At 42.4% G+C, this 13,452-nt stretch overlaps 1 long non-coding RNA gene across 2 annotated transcripts in view; it reads right to left on the reverse strand.

Annotated features, from left to right (window-relative positions):
• Positions 1-13,452, reverse strand: part of LOC136639783 (uncharacterized) — a 98,657-nt gene that overhangs the window by 25,127 nt on the left and 60,078 nt on the right. For both annotated transcript variants that reach the window (XR_010793730.1, XR_010793731.1), the window contains exon 2: positions 12,044-12,106. This is a non-coding gene — a long non-coding RNA (uncharacterized lncRNA). The remainder of the gene's footprint in view (positions 1-12,043; positions 12,107-13,452) is intronic.

Below are 13,452 nucleotides of genomic sequence, written 5' to 3' on the forward strand. Positions count from 1 at the left end.
TGCAGATCAGTGCAAACAAAAAACGTAATTTTTCTAATATAACATTACCAATCACATGCACATCTTTGATATGAAATGGCAGTGTTAGACTCCTTCTCTCTTAGGGGGAAATGCAATAACTATCTCTTTACTTGCAATGTCCCAATTTTGATAAGGACACTGAGCAGGCTGTGGCTGATGCCCAGAATAGATACTGAAGTAATTTTCTTTCTAATGCTTTATTTGTGATCTCCCAAAGGAGCATCACATTTTACCATAAACTTGACAGGCTGCATTTGCCAGTATTTATTTTCCTCATGTGATGACATCTTTGAGATTTGCTCAAATATACTAAACTTGTCTGGCTTAAAACCTCTGCCTTATGTGGCCTTCTGAAAATATAAGGAACATCAATTAATGTATATCCTGAATGCACACATGCTGGAGTGTAAACCTGAGTTAAAGGTGATGCAACCACACAGGTGTATCGCCTGAGGAAACTGGCAACTAATTTTTTGGGGTGGCATTGACAAATGCTTGACATGATTTTTTAAAAATGTTATCAAAGTGTAAATAAGCGTATGCCTATATTTTATGCTGAGTGCACACATCAAAACAATATTACCTGTATGTGTCGGGTGATTGCCTATGGGACTCTTTGGTCAAAAGTGTGTAGGAATACAAAGTGAATTTCATGCAGCCTTTGGAGTCAGTGCTTTGTGTGCCTATGGACTAAGGAGGTCACAGAATCAAAGAGATGCATGGCGGATCCCATTCTTCAGCTAGAGCAAGTTGCTAGGCAGGGCTGGCCCATCCATGAGACTGATTGAAGTAATCACCTCAGGCAGCAGTTTGGGAGGGATCACCCAACTCTGTCCACGCTCTCATTCCTCTTCCCACTTCCTGAGCTAGAAAAAGTGTTGAGGAAAGGAAAGTGATGTGTGCCTCTGATGCTCTGTCTAACCCATCTCTTGCTGCTCCTCCACATTTCGTCTTCCACTCCACCCCCTCTTCCTTTTCCATTCCCGTGGGAGGAGCAGAACCTGGCACATCATCTCAAAGGGAGGGCAGCAATTGGTGCACTCCCTCCAAGACCAAGAGGCCTTGGGCAAGCTCTGCTACCAGGCTAGTCTACTTGTACTATGGGGTTAATTAGCTATATATCTGCAAATGTGTGCAACATAGTCCTAGCAAATTTTTAAAAAGAGCTAAGAATCACTTTGTGAGAGAGGAATTTAGAGCTGAGATGTGTGTAGGGTGAGCTTAACTCCTTTTCTCTGCTATTTTTTTTTTAAATCAAATTCACACATCACAGACAGCTTATTAGAGAAAACATGCATTTAGGGAAAACATGCATTTGGGACACCAAGAGGGACAAAACCAGGGGGTGAGTTTGTGTGTCACAATTTAGTATAGAAATGGTGGGCAGGGAAGGGTTAAGACACACACACAAACATACACTCTGTAATCTGCACTAAATTTTGATGTACCAAAGTGACTTCTATTTTTAAGAAAAAGCAACACTGGGTATATATTACATGAATTTGCAGATAACATAAGATTATGTTATGGTGATAAGTTCCAGGATCACCCCATGCTACTACTTCTCTAGCTGTCCAATCCTATTAGGCTCTACCCTGCTGGAACTAGTGTTCCAGCAGCAGTAGATGCTTTGCAGCCATCATAAACAGTGCTCCAGACGCACACAGAGTTGCATGCTTCTGGATCACCGTTGGAGAGGCCATCATAGAATTGGGTTCTAAGTCTACATTTGCCAACCATGCACTTGACTGAACTAACAAACTCGACATTCTGGGTCGCTGGCTAGTCAGTTCCTTGCTTTGCTGAAATGACCACTGTGCCTTTTTGTTCTATACCAAATGGACTGAATTCAGAGGAAGCTGTCTGCACTTACTTAAGACCTTTCCTTTTAAGAGCTCCTTTGATTTTGAATGAGAACATGTTAGTGGCTTTCATACTTTACAGATCAAAGTTATTAAAAAGTAGTCTTTTACAGAAGTCCAAAACCTACCTAAAGAGCCATTTATGGGAGTTTCTGGGAGTGTAGGCATGCCTAATGACCTGGTTTGCTCTTCTTTTGAACTGCAGAGCCCACTGCCATATCACAAAGTCCTCTCAGTTTCAGACATGGTTTGCCAAGCAGCATAGAGGTTACTGTTTATGTAAAAGGAGGTGAAAATCTCTCAGGTTTTCAAATACACACTTGCCTAGGAGTAAGTCCCATTCAATTCAATGAGTTTTACTTATGAATAGACACGTCTAGGCTAGTTATGCCTCACTAGTTGTGCCATCATGGCTCTAGACAATATATTTTAAAACATTTGCACGCTTGCATTGCCTAAAAAAAAAAAGAGTTTTCCTGCCTGTGCAACAGAAGAATAACTGCGCTTACAGAGAAGTTCAGTGGCTTCAGCAACATCTAGCTATCCAGTCAGAAAAAATAACGGATACCATTGTTGGCAATGAACTCACTTTCCAAAACGTGCACAAATCTCTCCTAACTCCCCCTCAGTTCCTTAGATGACATTCCTGAGAGTCAGCCAAGCTTCAACCTGAAGGGGGTGAGGCATAGTGCCATGCTAATAAAGAGCCACTGATCAGAATGTAAGGAAGTAGCACAGCAGGCATCTGAGTGCCACCTTCCTCTAAGGTCCCAACCTTCAAATTCAAGCACCCTACCTTGGTATAATCTTGTTTTCAAGCACAAGTCTTTCTGAATCATAAATTAAGTTTAACTGTGCAGTGGCCAGGCCACCTGGACAGCCTTTCCAGATTCCTTTTCCTGAAAACCTCTCCCACAATCTCTCCTAACTCCACCTTGGTTCCTTAGCTGACATTCCAAAGAGCAGCCAAGCTTCACCCTGGAGGATGCAGCCCAAACCCTGCCATAACTTTTGTACCCAAGGAACTTCTTTGATTGGGGTGCAAACAAGTCTTTGTATCTTCCTGGAAGAACACACCTTAATCAAGCCCAGGAGTGTCCTGGCTGCCCACCCAGAAGATACTATTTTTCACCCAGGAATGTCTTTGTACTCTTTGTTCAAAGTCCTATAGCAGGGGTGGCCAAACTGCAGCTTGCAAGTCACATGCGGCTCTTTGATATATAATGTGTGGCTGTCGGAAATATGTTGGCTGAACTTTTTGCATCACAATTACTATTAAAGGTAAATAAGAAATTTTCAAGCTTTATAATTATTTTACCAAGTATAAACTTACAAGTCCACTGGAGTAAAATATAAGTTTAATGTTCATGGTGAGTAAATATATTTAAGAAACAGGGCTTTTTTTTCTAATGGAACGCGGGGGGACGGAGTTCCGGCATCTTTTTGCAGGGGCCCCTCCCCTTCAGAGGCATTCCAGGAGGGGGGGGGAGCAAAACAGAGGCAGAATAGACAGGCACAGGATTGGACTCTAAGGCTGCCATCCTATCCGCAGTAAGCCGCATTCACTAAAGTGGACTTCTGAGTAGACATGCATAGGATTGGGCTCTTAGGCTGCAATCCTAGGCACTTTCCTGGGAGTAAGCTCCATTGACTAGAATGAGACTTAATTCAGAGTAGACATACCTAGGGTTGGGCTCTTAATCCTGGCAGAGATATATATCTGCACCCGTTTTCACCTGCTAAGGGCAGGTGAAAAGGGATTCTACGTTTGTACAACATGCTGTCCAGCCTTGCCAGAGATCCTCCTCATCCTTCCCCCACAAGCAAGCCCTCCGCCAGCCAGTGTTTGCAGCTCCTCTCCAGCAATGCACAGTAGCTGCTCAGGGCAGCAGAGAACATACAGTTGCATGCCAAGCACCTTCCCAAAGATACAGATTATTCTGATACCTGGATTAAACCATATTTAATCGCTTGTTTGCAAAAGTAGCTGTTTCTATGTGCACCTAAGGACCCCTCTCGTGTAAGAATTCCTTTTTTGTTCTTACTTCCACAGTTGCTTAGAGTAATTTTACTACATGGAACTCATGTAAGCCATTTTTTGGAATCCATTCACTGCTTCCTGTCCTCGAAGTAGTGCCACACTACATACTACACGCTACAAGTGCACCTGTACAGTATTTTTCCCCTTGTGTAGAAAAAGTAGCTAGGGGGAAGGGGATGTGGAGATTGACAGCCCAATCCTATGCATGTCTACTCAGAAGTAAGTTCATCTTTAGGGGGGAAGCACATAAAAATATTTTATTTCTCCAATAAAAAAATGGTTTAGAAATAAATAAATAAATATAAATAAATAAATAAAAAATTAAAAGATTAACAAGTTGTGAGTTCCTGCACCTTTTTTTTCCACAAAAAAGCACTGTTAAGAATTGTAATGCTTCTTAAATATTGTGACTCTCAAACTTCTGAAGTTTATTGTATTCTGCTCTTACATTAAGCAAGTTTGGCCACTTCTGTCCTATGGCTACAGCTGCTCTGGGAGTAGAATTTTGTGGTTTTCTTCCCCTCTGAAGGCAATCCAAGTTGTCCATTTTGGTAGGCTCTTCTCTCCATAGACACTTGCACTCTGTTCACTTTTTCCTGCTCAGGAAAGCCTCTTGCCTTGTTAGGCCTCTTATTTTGGGAGGAGCTACCAAGGGGCACATTTTTGGCTGTTTGTTTCCTTTTGCCCCAGGATTAGAAGCCATGCAGCCTGGTCTCCCTTTGCAGAAGGATATTATAACCCACTCTACCAGTGGTAGACCTCCCCAGCCCTGTGTCCCGGGGCAAAGGTATACGATGGTTCCCCCCCACAGGATGTCACCGCCACCCTGTGCACAAATCTGCCACCCCCCCCCCCCACTCATCTGAGGCTCACGGAGCCTCGCGTGACCCCAGGCGGCTTTGGGGAACCTTCCTGAGGTTTCCCTGATGCTATAAACTGTTTCTTGAAAAACAGAAGCACAGTTTCTGATCCCGTCAAGAGTCTCAGAGAGGCTGACAGTGCCACTGAAATAATAAATTTATCTATGGATCCACTTGAGGAGTAAAAGAGAAGCCATTCAGGTCATTCTGTGCTTGTAGACGCCCAGCAATGCTTAAGTAGTGTAATTATACATTTTATTATTATTACTGCTTGTCGTAAATGTTTAGGAGACAACCTCGCTGCTTTTCAGCTTCCTGACAAACAATAACCTGTCCTAGGTTTTTCCAGGAACACATCGATGTATTTTAAATCGCTTCAATTTAGCCTGTTTCATTTAATTCAACATGAGGTGGAACTCTGACCCAGTGGTAGAGCACATGCTATGTCTGCAGAAAGTCCCCAGCTCAATCCCTGGTATCTTCAGGTAGGCTTGGAAATGAGCCTTGCAACCCAGGAGAGTTGCCATCAATCGGCATTGATAATACTGAGCTAGACGGACCAACGGTCTTAAGAACAAATTAGAATCCTCTTTTGTTTCTGAAGGAAAGCTTCTGCACCCGTCAATAAACGTAATAGTGGATTCTTAGGCAGCTCACCACATCCTTCTGTGACTTATATTCCCTGGAGTCCAAATATGCCCCTCCCTAGGGTGCTTACATCAAAATCTGAAACACAAAACTGCTCCACAGAATGAGTCAAACTGAACAATGAATGTATTTGCTCTGCCCTGCTGAAAAATTGTATACAACTCTAAGTAGCACAGTAAGAGGAAAATCTCTGGTAAAGGATCACATTTCACTTTGGTTTTTGCTGGAGGATAGCCCAATATTATTTGTGAGGTTGCCAGTTGTGAACAATTACAGTTAGTCCAACAGAAAGCACTGTCCTAAATGATTCTAGACCTGTACATCTTTCTTCTGCTTGGATTCTGCTGGAATAATTCTTTGTATGCTCTTGGCAGCAGTGATGCTACTTTGGGGTATGATCGATATTTTTATATTCTTAAGCAGAAAGAAAACTGCTTAACACAGCAAACTGCCAGCTGGTTTTTAAAAAAACCATACTATACTATACCTTCTACAATTTCAGTGGCATATTCTGATGTAGGGCAGAGGGAGCAATGCAGCCATGAAAATAACCAATGCAGCTACTCAGATGATCTGGTTCCTCTTATAGAGATTAAAAGTCCAGGAGATACTGTATTTTCTTACTACTGTAGTTTGAAATGCTGCCACAATTCACCTGGTAGTTTCCTGGAAGTCTGGATCCATCCCTGGGTGGGTCTTTGCATGGACATGGTCTGTGGCCTGCATCCAACAAGGTTCCATGTGTGGAACTACTTTGGTGAGGACCCCTAGATGTCACTTGACCTCCCACAAATTTCAGGGCATCATTGCTCTTCTCATATCCAAAGTGTGTTAAAGTCTTAAATTAGGTATTCCTACTAATAAATCTAAAAAATATCTGAACAGTAATAAAGCCTAGAAGTGAATTTGGAAAGCTGCATATGAACCTTCCCTGAAGGAACAGCCCACTTTCTATAATCCCATGACACACACCTCAGGGTGACATACATGCAACCAGAATTGCCCTCAAAACTCATCTGAGATGTAGATGATCACTGTTGTGCCCACAGGGGTGGAGAACTGACACTGTGACTTGACCAGGAGCACATAAAGATGCTCTGGTAAAACTGAGACTGGGCTTTAGAGTCAGATTTTCAAGAGGTATAAATAATATGGCTAAGTTCAACTAATTCATGATTTTCAGGCTGGCCTGAAATGCTACCTCAAATTTATTCAGCTCAGCAGGAAACCCAGCTTTTGCCTCTATAAAGGAAGAATTTATGAATTCTTCCTTAAACATAGAATTTGAGCAGCATCCATTAAAATTAGCTGTGGTGAATTTAGTTCAGCTGGAGCTCCTAAAAACAGAGCCTGGGTGCACATAACTTGTAGTGACTCATGTCTAGCCCTTGTTATGTTTGTCTCTTCCATTCCTCCCCTCTCTCTGTTGCTTTTCACATTATCTTTACTTTGCATCTCTCTGTTATGTTCCCAACTGTCAAAAATTTAGATTGCAAATGAAATTCTTTGACAGCAGGAACCTGTTTTAGTTGACACTCTAATGCAGTGGTTCTCGAACTTTTCCAGCTTGCGCCTCCCCGGTCCTTGTAGCCATTGGCCACGGCTCCCCATTACAACACCTCACCTCAGTTACCCCCAAAATAGGGATGAAGGTGTTATAATTATACACTAGAAACAAGGCTGCCAGCACTCTGAGGCTGTAATCCTAACCACACTTACCTGAGAGTAAGCCCCATTGAACAAAATAGGACTTACTTCTGAGTAGACCTGGTTAGGATTGTGCCCTGAGTTTGTTAGCAGCACAACTGAAGGGTTTTGGAAAGGGAGGGGGGAAGTGATGAATTTGCTGGGGGAGGGGAAGACTTTGTTTTGTTTGTATCTGCTAACTGCAAACTGATGCAAACTGAGACCTAGAGACTGTTTGGCTGGAATCCTAACCCCACTTTCCTGGGAGTAAGTCCCATTGAACACAATAGGACGTACTTCTAAATAGACCTAGCTAGGATTGTGCCTTTTGTCTTACAATAGCAGCCAACACAGTACACACACACACCCCCCCCCAAAAGGAGGCAGGAGGAAAAAGGGGGGGTGGCTAAAAAGGAACGGGGATTTTTATTTTTAATCAATTTTTGGAGACAAAGCCATCAAGAGTGGCTTTTTTCTCTTTTTTGGAGGGGGAGAAAAAAGATAAAGATGAGGATTAAGCTGGGTTAAGCTGACACAGACCCCAAGCCTATGTAGGTCTACTCAGAAGTAAGCCCCATTTGAGTCAATGGGGCTTACTCCCAGGAAAGTGTGGAAAGGATTGCAGCCACACCCAGCAAGATTACAACTCACTCCAAAATAGATGGGGGCTGCTCATACACACACACCCAACATGCAGATGCCACCCCTGTTCCCCCAGGCAAGACAGAGGAATGCAGGCTGGGGCATTGGGACACTAAGAGCAGGCTGGGCTCCCCAAGTGGAGGACTTACTCTTCCCTCCCGCTTTGAAGCCTGCCAAGAACACCCGTGTGCTGATGAGATGCAGTACCTCTGCACTCTTCTCTCCTCCAGCCTTGACCAATCCCAGGATGCCCAGGGCGAGGGGCACACTGGGAAATGTAGTCCTTGGGGCGAGGTTGCACATGGAGAGAGCTCCATGATGAGACGCACCCCTGCCTGCCTGCCTGCCCAGCCAGCCTTCTCTCCCACCTCCCCCCACCATGTTTCACAGCCCTCCCAGCCTCACACTGCCCCACCCACCTCGTTCACAGCTGCAGAAAAGCAACAAGTCAGCAGGCAGCATGTGCAGCAAAGCAGAACAGCTTCTCTCCCTGAGATGCCTGGCAACTACCCTTGAGGATAGCCACACCTCCCTAAGGAGGCGGGACGCACAGATTGAATACCTCAGCTCTAATGCATCATGTACATTGATGGTAGTGCATAAATAAATTGTCAAAGAAGTCATATCTGAAATGCATGTTTCCTATATATTGTGTTTCAAATATATTGTGGATAGAAAAAACAGTGGTCATGATTAACATCTTTTGTTAAAAAGAGAGATCTGGACATGCTAAAAATGTAATGAAATGGCAGAGACAAAGAGTCAAGGGATCGTGAGTCGCTGTGTATGATTTTATCATTATGCTCTAAAAGCAGTAGGCCAGTAAGAATATTGCTTTCATTAAGAAATAATCAGATAAAATGGAATCTCTAGAATAAAAATAAGCAGGAATGTACTGAACTGCTTGTACAGAAACTAAGAGAACAGAAAGAGGAGAGCACACAAGGTTGGTCAGACACAGTCAAATTGTGCTTTTCTCATTGGCACACATGCAATGACTGCTACATGAAAACTACCTTAAATTGCTCTTTATACCTGATGTTTCCAAGTGGCCAACTTTTCTTGAGCAGCTCTTTCCCACCTAGATTGGGGGAAGGGATTTGTCTCTAAACTTTTTTCTTTTGCAGATGGCACAGAGAAATCTCTTGTTCCAAATCAGCAATGACACTGAATTGATGTGGAGATCCCCTGAATATGTACAGTAACCTGAACATGTACAGTAAATCCTATGCTAGTATAGAAATTTTCTGAAACTCAGATGGACTACACAGCTGAAAGTTGCTGACATTCATATAGCCACCTCCAAGCTGTCTGTTGGGATGATGGTAGTCCCATAAAGAAGTGGATTAATGCCCATAAAGAAGTAGATACAATCCTTTAGGGGTAGGCATCCATTAACAGGAGGGCCTTTTCTGTGGTGGTCCCAATATTTGGAATTCCCCACCCTGCTCTTCTTCCAACCTCTGTGGAAAACTTGTCTGTTCCAAAAGGTATTTTATTTGAGATGGGTTTTCTGCTGGATGCTGTGTATTTTTGATGGCTGTATAAATGTTGCTTGAAATATTATGCCATTTCACTGTGTCATCATCATTATTATTATTTATTTCTTATTGGGCCACACCACACACACACACACACACACACACACACACACACACACGTGTGTGTGTGTGTGTGTGTGTATATATATATGCTTTTAGAAAATTGAGAAAGGTCATTATTCATGGAATATGCAGATTGTGAAATGCCTTCCTTCATTTGGAATTAATCTTTGACATTTCCCTTTGAAAGCGACTGTGCCTGGATATTATCAACACATGTTGGCAGAGAGCTGTAGTCATTAGTATGTACAAGAGATGATGCTAACAAAACAGAAAAGAAACAAATTGCAAATGCAAAATCTGACAGTGTCTTTGATATGAGTGTAGGACCACATCTGCTTAGAAACTGCAAGAGAAGTGGAGCGACATTAAAGTTGGGGAGCAACGGAGAGTGTCTCCCATTATTTTGTTATTCTGTCTGACTTCTGTAAAATTATATGCATGTGTGTAGAATTGAACAGAATTTGTTCTTTCTGAGTGTGCAAAGCACTTCATATGTATTATTAAGGGAGAGCACCAGTATTAAAGGAGGGCACCAGGATGTAGGTCTCTTGTTATCTGGTATGCTCCCTGGGGCATTTGGTGGGCCACTATGAGATACAGGAAGCTGGAATAGATGGGCCTATGGCCCATCAGTGGGGCTGTTCTTATGTTCTTATGTATTATTTGATCTAGTCCTTACAATGACCCTGTAAGATAAGTATTATTATCCCCAGGCTGCAGCTGAGGAGCTGAAACTGAGAGGATTACTTAAAGCTACCTAGTAAGTTCATAGCAGAGGTAAGATTCACAACAGGGAAGTACTGACTCATTGCTCAGTCACTTTGCCACCACACCATATCCTGTCTCTCTCTGCAAAAAGCCTCAAGGCCTCTGAGCACAAAACTGACAAACACAATGTGTGAAAAACACAATGCCACAGAATGTATATCTTGTGGTGTTTCATTTCTCCCCTGAGATAACTGGTATTATTACCAGTATTCATTTAGATAGACACCATAGTTGTTTGTTGCTGTCGTTATCTTGGTCAGCAAAACCTAGAAATGAAAGGTAGGGCAAGTTGCAGTTCCCCATAGAGATCACCATAATGATTGTATTACACATAGGTACAACTTTCATTGTAAAGGAAACCCTATGTTAGGCAGTTGCCCTTTGCCTTCTAAATCCTGGTTCCCAGTCTTGTATGTATGGTCACCTGAAATATTCTTTATTCAGCATTAAAAATTGGGTGAATATTAGAAAGTTATGAGACAAAAAAAATCTCAGCACTGCGCACAAAATCCCAGAAGGGCTTGAAAAGTAGATTGTTTTCTGACCTTCAAATGACTAATACAATGGTAATATTACTATTTATAATCCTTAATAAGTTAATGGTCTTATTATCCAAGGTAATTTGAAATTCACTTCTAAGCTCTTGAGTGTTTTCCATTTATATTCTATAATTATTTAGCATGTGTCTTATTGATATGTGATCTATCATGTTTTCCCCCATTACTTTGGAAACTCATTTGTATTTTGGGAATTTTGCTAATAGCCCCCTATTTCTCTGAGGAATATTTTATGTAAAATGATTTACATGTTATCAGATGTCTGGCTATCTAATGACATCTTGTAACAACTAAAAATTAGGTGCCTGTAAAATGGATTACCCAGAATCACCCTATAACAATAACATTCCCATGACACTCTCAAAGGTCACTTAGATAAGTACAGTATTGAACAATTTATTATCAATATTTCATCACTGGACGTTTAGAAATGTACTTAGCATTTGGGGGGGGGGGAATTCCCTAGGGCTGTTCTGAGGTTAGCCCCATAAAACCATACCATCTGGGCACACCAAATCACACAGTCAACCAGATACTTGATTTACACAAGTATTGTAAATATAGCTAAGTATGACCATGAGTCTGACACGACTGTCCTAGGATGACAGATTATGCCCACGTGAAAGTGAAATATTGGATGATGTTTTGTATTACAAGAAGACTTTCAAAGCACCAGAATAACAGCACAGAATAATCCAGCCCAAGCAGAAATGGCTGCAGATCCAGGAAAGAGCAACTGCTTTGTATGCAAAAGGTCCCAGATTCAATTTCCTGAGAAAAATTCCTGTCTGGAACCTCAGAAAATGCTGCCAGCCAGTATCAAGAATACTGAGCTAAATGGACCCCTGGTCTGACTCAGTAATAAGCAGATTCCTATGTGATCATAGACCACTATAACATCAAAAGCACATCTTCATTGTTAAATGTTCCCTGTTCTTTTTTTTCAGCTCCTATTTGGTAGGCATAGATGCTTGTTTCTAATTTTCTTCTTTGAATTACATACACTAGTCTTGTCTCAGTGATCAAGCACTGCATTTCAAATTGTGCAACACCTTTTAATGTAGCAAACGGTCACAATTAGATATAAACTACACACACATGTGCTTAAGTGCTTAAAAATGATAGCATCCCACTGCAAGGAGCTTTCCAACTGATAGTAAGGTAGATAAAAGAAAATGGTGTCATCCATGATGCAAGAGATGGGTTTGGAAACACATTAAGGAGGCCATTTTTTCAGGTCTTTGGCGTGGGGATATGCAAGTGGGAAAAAGAAGCACTACTGAAGCACAAGATAAACAAATGTTAAAAAAGAAATATCTCCAAATGGATGAGCACAAGGCCTTTAGTTACTTACTGTGTTTTCTCTTCCCTCTGTTAGATTCATCAGTCATAAGAATTCTTAGAATTTCTCTTCATCCTAGAGAGAGAACAGAAATACAAGGATTTATTTTGTACTGTAAAGAAGAGAGAGAAGCTGGTAATTGTGAGGCTTTGGGCAGCCCAATCCTACACCACCTCAATGTTGGCGCTGTGGCCCCAGCTTTGGCACTGGTTGTTGCAAATGTGCCATAAGAGAGTAAGCTGCACTGGCAGGGAGTCTGTGCTGCCCCATCAGTGCTGCAGTAGGAGCCCTGGCTGCCACCTGTGACAAGGTAAGCTCTGAGCAGTGCAAGGGCACGGGGAAGGAGGTGGGAAGGTGTGGGGCTATTTTAGGGCAAGGAGGATGGAACAGGGGGTGGGATGGCCTGGAAGGGGGTGGGATCAGTGTAGGCTTCCAACACAAAAACATATGCACCCTCCCAGACTTGAAAGCCCAACACAGGGCTTCTCAAGCCTGCACCTGCTAAATAGCTGGTGCAGCTCTGAGAAACCTCACTGACTAGGCAGGGATGAATGTTCCTTTACTCCAAGGAGACCTCCAGCCTGCTCAAATCCAGCACAGAACACAGTGGGAAGCATTTGGCACTACTGCTCCTGTGCTGGATAGGATCGGGCCCTTAATATGTTTGATTTGGCCTATGGGGACCCAAACCATGATTTGCAAAGCAGTCCTATGCATGTCTTTTCAGAAGTAAGCCCCATTACTCTCAGGTAAGTGTGCATATAATGGCAGCTGCAATTGCTTTCTTTGGGATAATAATATAAGAACTGTGCTTTTACAATTTGTCTCCTCCTAGTGTTGTCTTCCTCCCATGTCAGTCTAACCAGCACTTAGACTGGAAAGAAAACTCTTGTGGTGTCCATGTCTTGGGGTTTTTGCTATATGTGAGATTACTTGCAAAGCCGCTCTAATAAAAGTTGTGGCATCTTTCAACAAGTGTGTTGAATGTATGTGTGCTGTTCCCCATTCAAAGAATGCCAGACTAAAAACTCAAGCTTCACTAGGATGGAGGTATATAATGCTACTGATAGGTGTTGATTATGGATCTCTATTTTATTGGCCAGTAAACTTTGTTTTCACATATTATCCTCAGTGGAATGAGAACTTTGTGTCCAAATGGCTTCCTCTGGCTTTGTCCCTCCATCTGTCCCCTCTTCCTTCCTTGATTGACACCTGGGTGACAGATGGCACAAATGGCCTGGAATATATTTGTTAAATTACTCTAAAAACACTGCCAGGTTGCTGGGTTCCTTGGCCATGGATCATTGGCCATGGACCTTGTGGTACTGACGAGATTGGTTACAGAAAATGATGGTGCCTGAAATGGATAGAGACTGAACTTCTTGGACTTGTGTTCCGAATGGCTTGAGCATGACAGCTTG

Source organism: Tiliqua scincoides, chromosome 2 (assembly GCF_035046505.1).
Source record: "Tiliqua scincoides isolate rTilSci1 chromosome 2, rTilSci1.hap2, whole genome shotgun sequence".
In the NCBI taxonomy this organism is placed as follows: domain Eukaryota; kingdom Metazoa; phylum Chordata; class Lepidosauria; order Squamata; family Scincidae; genus Tiliqua; species Tiliqua scincoides.